The sequence below is a fragment of the Perognathus longimembris genome, chromosome 1 (assembly GCF_023159225.1).
Source record: "Perognathus longimembris pacificus isolate PPM17 chromosome 1, ASM2315922v1, whole genome shotgun sequence".
Taxonomy (NCBI): Eukaryota; Metazoa; Chordata; class Mammalia; order Rodentia; family Heteromyidae; genus Perognathus; species Perognathus longimembris.
The window spans coordinates 150,360,751-150,367,389 of record NC_063161.1 but is presented as its reverse complement, the minus strand read 5'-3'; positions in this window follow the sequence as shown (position 1 = coordinate 150,367,389).

Genomic DNA, 6,639 nt, shown 5'->3' with positions numbered 1-6,639 from the left:
ATCTTAGGATAATTTTCTTCCAGTAGCCTTTGACTCTTATGGCTATCCCCTGGGTCTAATGACCCAAGATCTGGCCTTGGTCCTGAGGATCAACAACTCTGGCAGGATCTTTTATGGGGGCTTGCAATGTATCAATGATTTCTGTACGTTTCAAAAAGTTCAGGAGTGTCAGTGTTTGGGAAAACAGTACATAGGTTCAAGTTCCTTTCTCTATCTTTAGCTTAACTATATGACTTCGGGAAAATCGCCTCATGTTTCTATGCTTCCGTGCTCTTATCCATAAAGGATCAGCAAACATCTCACATTTGGGAAGAGAGCCTCAAGGGATGAAGAATATGACACTTTGTAAAATGTGTGTATCAAATATCAGTTTTACTTTATTTCTGTGGACTTCAAAAAGTGAGAACCTAGTGAACATAGGCCACATATGGGTTTCTATGGTCTTGCAGGCACAGATCTGACTTGTAAAACATCATCTCTCCACACCTTCATTTAAATGACTCAAACCTTTCTTTGTGTCTCCTCATGGTTTTTTTTTTTTTTTTGGCCAGTCCTGGGGCTTGGACTCAGGGCCTGAGCACTGTCCCTGGCTTCTTTTTGCTCAAGGCTAGCACTCTGCCACTTGAGCCACAGCGCCACTTCTGGCCATTTTCTGTATATGTGGTGCTGGGGAATTGAACCCAGGGCCTCATGTATACGAGGCAGGCACTCTTGCCACTAGGCCATATCCCCAGCCCCTTATTGTTTTTCTTATACCAGCGAAGTGTTGCAGATCTCTGACTTTGCTGTATAATTAATCAAGTACACATTAACCACTTTATTGAGGGCCAGGATTCCTGAAATTTTATGAAAGATAATGTGGTTTAGTGATGTAGAAAATGGGATTCTGAATTAAATCAAGGATCAAGTCCTACTTCCAATGCTTTGCTGCTTAGGTGGTATTAGGAAGATGGCTTTTTTTCCTCTCCCCTGTTATGTGTAGTTGCTGGCAGTCTCTGAATTAGACTAACAACAGACAGGTTAACAGGAGAAAAGGATACAGCCCTTATTAGTACTTACATGCAAAGAAAAGCAAAAAAGCTCAAAGAAGTGGTTAGACACACTGTCTTGACAGAGGAAAGGGGTTTTGGATTTCGTGGGGATGATAGATTATGGGGAATCTATGAGGAAACTAACTCCACAAAGGGACCTACATGCCTTGCTTTCATGGCAGAATAGAGGAAGGCAGAGAACTTTTCTTCACTGACATTCAATTGCCTTCTGCTCAAAATAACTCTTACACTAAAGGAGCATATTTTAGGATGGCTCCTATCCAGTGGCCAGGTAAATCTTTCTCGCTGAACTCGGCTTTGTTAATCATAAGATCAGAACACAATCTGTTTTGTGAAGTTATTGTGAGGATTAAAGGCATTTAGTCTAGTGCCTGGCACCTAACAAGAGCTCAATATCTGGTAACTAATTCCTGTTATTCATAGACCAGCAGAGCTGAAAGGGCTTCAGTGATGTACTCTAATGAGTTCTGGATCTAGATTAAAAAAAAAAAAAAAGGCCCAGAAAGTTGAATGGGCAATTTGAAGGTTATATCATATTGATGTATTTTTAACATTTAGTCTAGTATTTACATTTTATCCCTCTTAATATGGGGTATTTCTCATTCTCCTTTCTGCCTTCTGATGTTCTATTTTCTATTTTTTTTGCCAGTCTCGGGGCTTAGACTCAGGACCTGAGCACTGTCCCTGGCTTCTTTTTTGCTCAAGACTAGCACTCTACCACTTCAGCCACAGTGCCACTAATGGCTATGTGGTGCCGAGGAATTGAACCCAGGGCTTCATGTATGTGAGGCAAGCACTCTACCAATAGGCCATATTCCCAGCCCCTGAAATTATTTTAAAATAATTGTGCAATTGTAAAAAGGAGTTGTTTACCCCCTTGGTTTTCTGAATAGTGGATATTTGTAATAATAGTGGATATTTGTAATATTTTAGTGAATATGTGCAATGTAGTCTGATCAAATAAAGATCATTGTTTTTAGCTCCTTGCTCCTTTATGCTTGGAGTTCCTCTTTTTTTCCCCCAGATATGTGATAGGTTATCATGAACTATATTTACCTATATCTCTTCCCATCATAAGAAAAAAAATCAAACTTGGAGTTAATTTGACAAATGGCATCAACCTTGTACTCTGTTCATGGGCTAGATGTTGGGCCCGGGGTCATCGGTTTGATATCCAGCACACTGTGGAGAAGACTGTGGGTCTTCACTGGGACATGGCTCCCGAGGACTACTGCTGCTGAGGGTTTGTTGGGAAGACTTTTCAAGAAGGGGGTAGATTGGTGTTTGGAAAATAATATTGAACTTGGGACCAGAGAGACCTGTGTTTGAATCTTGGCACAACAATATGTTAGAAGGCCAAAACCTAGGATAAGTTGTGCAATAAAACAAATAGGGATAATTTTAAAAAGTGGATTATAACACAAAATAAATGCCCATGAGTCCATATGTTCTAAACAAAAAATCAAATCAACCTAGGGGCCATTAGCGGCCTTTGCCTAGCATGCACAAGGCCTTGACTTCAAAACCCAGTATCACAACCAATGAAGAATTGAATAAATGATTACAAAGAGAAGAAGAAAAAGCTCTTCCTTATGGTAGAATTTTGATTAAAAAATATGGAAGGAATCATGAAAACAGAAAAACCATCCACAGGGAAATACCATTATGATGATTGTTTTGGGTAAGATTTTATTCATACATGCTAAAATTTGTGGGCAAAAGTATGAAAACCAAAATAAATAGTCTCAAATATCTCCCCACAAGTTTCTCAATAATAACAAAAGGAAAAACAGTAATCTTCCCTATAGAAATTTAGTATAAAGCACCAAGAGATCAAAGTTAATACCCTCAATCTGTAAGCCATATCAACATCCTTTGCTCTCCAATTGCATTCTGAGAAGGGCATAGCATCACTCTTGTAATTTCTTGCCCAAACTGTGTAATCTGAACTGAAGTATGAAGAAACACCGTGTGAACACAAATTCGAGGATCATTCTATCAAATACTTAGCATGAACTTTACAAAGTGCTCGTGTCACGAAAGACAAAGACAGAACTGGCAGCCCTTGAAGGAGAGGAAGGAGATGTGACAGCTAAAGGCAACGTAGAATCCTGGATTGGATCCTAGACCAACAAAGGGAATTAATAAGAAAACCAATTAAATTCAATTATAAGATCTGCAGTAAATGGTACTGTATCAACGAAACTTGTTTTAAGCAACTACTCTATGGTTATTGAAGATGCTATTCTATCAGGAAGTAAATCTAAATACGTGTGAGACAGAAATCAGGGGGGCTGTGATTCATAGCCAGTCTGGACAGAAAGTTAGTGAGACACCCCCATCTCAATAAAATAAGCTGTGCCTGGTGATTCAGGAGTAGACAAAAGTGAGGTGGTATCTGAAAAAAAACAAAAACACCTCAGGCAAAATGGACTGGTGGTGTGTCTCAAGTGGTAGAGTGCTTGCTTACCAAACCCGAGGCCCTGAGTTCAAACCTCAATACTGCCATGCCATCAACAACAATAAAAATGAGGAAAGTGCATGAAGTCTTCATGAGGAATTCTTTGTACTTTTTGGTTTGTTTGCTTGTTTTAAGCCACAAAGTCTTACTATATAACCCAGGGTGGCCTTGAACTCCCTATGTAGTCTGGGATGGCCTCAAACTTATGATCCTCCTGCATTAGTTTTCTTTTCTCTGTGCTAAGATTACAGGTGTGAGCTTCACATTCAGTCTTTTTGTTCTGTTTTTGCACCTGTTTTCCTGGTCTGAAGTTGTTTCTAAAGGAAAGGAAGAAAAAGAAAGAAAGAAAGAAGGAAGGAAGGAAAGAAGACAGAAAGGAAGAAAAGAAAGAAAGAAGCCATTGGAAAATCCCTTTCCCTCACTGAATTCTAGTTTTCCCGTGTTATTTTCCTGACACTGTGAGAAGATAACTGACATATGAGGAAACATTTGACTCACTTGGCTCCATTGCCTTTGAGTCTATGTGGTTTAGAACATCATGATTAGAGCAAATGATGTTGGAGCAAGTGATGGTGAAGCTGCCGACATCATAGCAGTCAAGAAGGAAGTGAGGGGAGAAAGAATGAATGAGCAGGGCTTCTAACATCCTAATATTCCATTCAAGGGCATGACTTGATGGCCCAACATCCTTTAAGTAGGCCCTTTCCCAACAGTGCCTCAGGCTGGGGGGCCAAAGTTTTGACATATGGTATTCTCAGGCCATTTCAGGTCCAAACTATAGAATTCTTTTTTTTTTTTTTTTGGCCAGTCCTGGGCCTTGGACTCAGGGCCTGAGCACTGTCCCTGGCTTCTTCCCACTCAAGGCTAGCACTCTGCCACTTGAGCCACAGCGCCGCTTCTGGCCGTTTTCTGTATATGTGGTGCTGGGGAATCGAACCTAGGGCCTCGTGTATCCGAGGCAGGCACTCTTGCCACTAGGCTATATCCCCAGCCCCAAACTATGGAATTCTTGATCTGTACAGCTGCGGAATCATCCCAACCTACTTCATAGTGTCATGAAGAGAAAATGGAATATTGCAAAATGGCATCATGAATGTATTATCTATAAAAATTATTCTTAGTAAAGGCAGCTCAACTATCTTGAGCTGCTAAAAACTTCAGAAGAGTCCCATGCAAATGAAAAAAAAAATCTGGATGCAATCATCTTCCAGCCATTCAGTGTGACCTTGTCCAAAGAAATAATGCCAGCTTTGTGGCTGGTTGGCTGTTGTCAAGGAGATGGCTTTAGAAAGCCAAAACAACTGATGGGTGTGACATCACATCCAGGCTTGGCAGAGAGACAGCTCAGAGACAGACAGGGCAAAGGCCTCTGTTCCTATTATACCACTACTGTAGCAGGAAAAACAAGTTCCTATATAGCCTGCCCTTTGTGCAGTTGATTCAATTTTTACTTTCTTCATTTACCAAGAGTTCAGTACACAATCCAGGAACATAGTCTGAATAGGGCAATGAATTCATCCTAATGAGAGCTTCTTACAGATTCTTTCTTCCTTTAAGTTTCCAAAGTATCTAATTAGATAATGCCAGTGTGTGAGATTGACATTTTCAGCTCCATTATGCATGAAAAAATTAAGTTATGGCAAGGGAAAAAATCCCAGGTCACAGGGCTGGGGATATAGCCTAGTGGCAAGAGTGCCTGCCTCGGATACATGAGGCCCTAGGTTCGATTCCCCAGCACCACATATATAGAAAACGGCCAGAAGCGGCGCTGTGGCTCAAGTGGCAGAGTGCTAGCCTTGAGCCGGAAGAAGCCAGGGACAGTGCTCAGGCCCTGAGTCCAAGGCCCAGGACTGGCAAAAAAAAAAAAAAAAAAAAAAAAAAAATCCCAGGTCACAGGATAAACTTTGTCCACACTAGGGTCATTGCTTATCTTCTTTGAACTAGTTGTCCAAGGAGTAAAAACTGATGAATACATCATTTAAATACTGTATTGTCTGGATGTGGATTTATATTTCATTCTTAAATTCTAATGTGGAAAAAAATGGGGACACACAGGCTGTGTAAAACAGTTAAGTGCAGTGAAATTCAGAGAGAACTGAACTGTAGCATTCCTAAAGGAATCTCAGGTCATCCTCACAAAAACCTTTCTTAATAGGTACTAGTCCATTTTCCAAGCTGATTTGATCAAATCATTCATTCATCTAACATGTATTTTTAAACATCTGCTGATTTGTAGCCACAATGTTGGGGTCTAGAGGATCTAGCAGTGAACACAATTCCTGTCCTCATGTAGCTGCAAAAAAGAAGACATTGGAAAAGCTCACAGAAACATACACTCACAAATGTGGTTAAGTGCTACAAAGGAAAAGTATGGACTTCTCAGAATATAAGAAAGGGATGGATTTAGCTTAGAGAAGCAGGGAAGGCCTCCTTTGGGGGGGGTAATTGATCAATTAAAGAATGAGGAAACTGAGGTTGATGACATTCCTAATTACAGCACAGTCACCATTTACTTGTCTACTCATCTTTGAAAATTACTTTCATCCAGGATTCTCCCAATGGACACTGAAACCTGGAGAAAGGCTGATTTAAGAATTCAGTGTCTATACCGCCACATTAAGAAAAATAAGGGAAGGCGTAGGTTGAAGGGTGTGTGTGTGTGTGAGAATGTAGAAGGGATGACACTGATCGAGATGCATTGCATTTATAAAGTGCTTCGTTAAATGGCACCTTTGCACAGCTACTTAAAGATAATAAAAGAAATTAAAAAACAACAACAACCAACCTCTGTCAAATCATCTAGGTGTTTGGTAATTGTAAGGTCCACCCCACCCCCCCAGGGCTCCATGCAGATGCCCTCCACCTGCTTAAGTCTGTGCCCAGTACCTGAGTTACCTAGGTAACTGACACACCTGGAGGCAGTTACCTCCTCTGAGGTCAGATCCAATCCACCTGGCCATATCTCCCACCTTTCCCTATATCATCCAGCTCAACACAGTCCCTGCTCTCTTTCCTTTTCTCTTACTCTGTTGCTCTTTTCTCTCTCTTTCCCTTCTGCCTCCGCCCCCCCCCCCCCCAACCCCTTTCTGCCTGAATCATTTGGCGGGATCCCTTTCCGGAAAACCT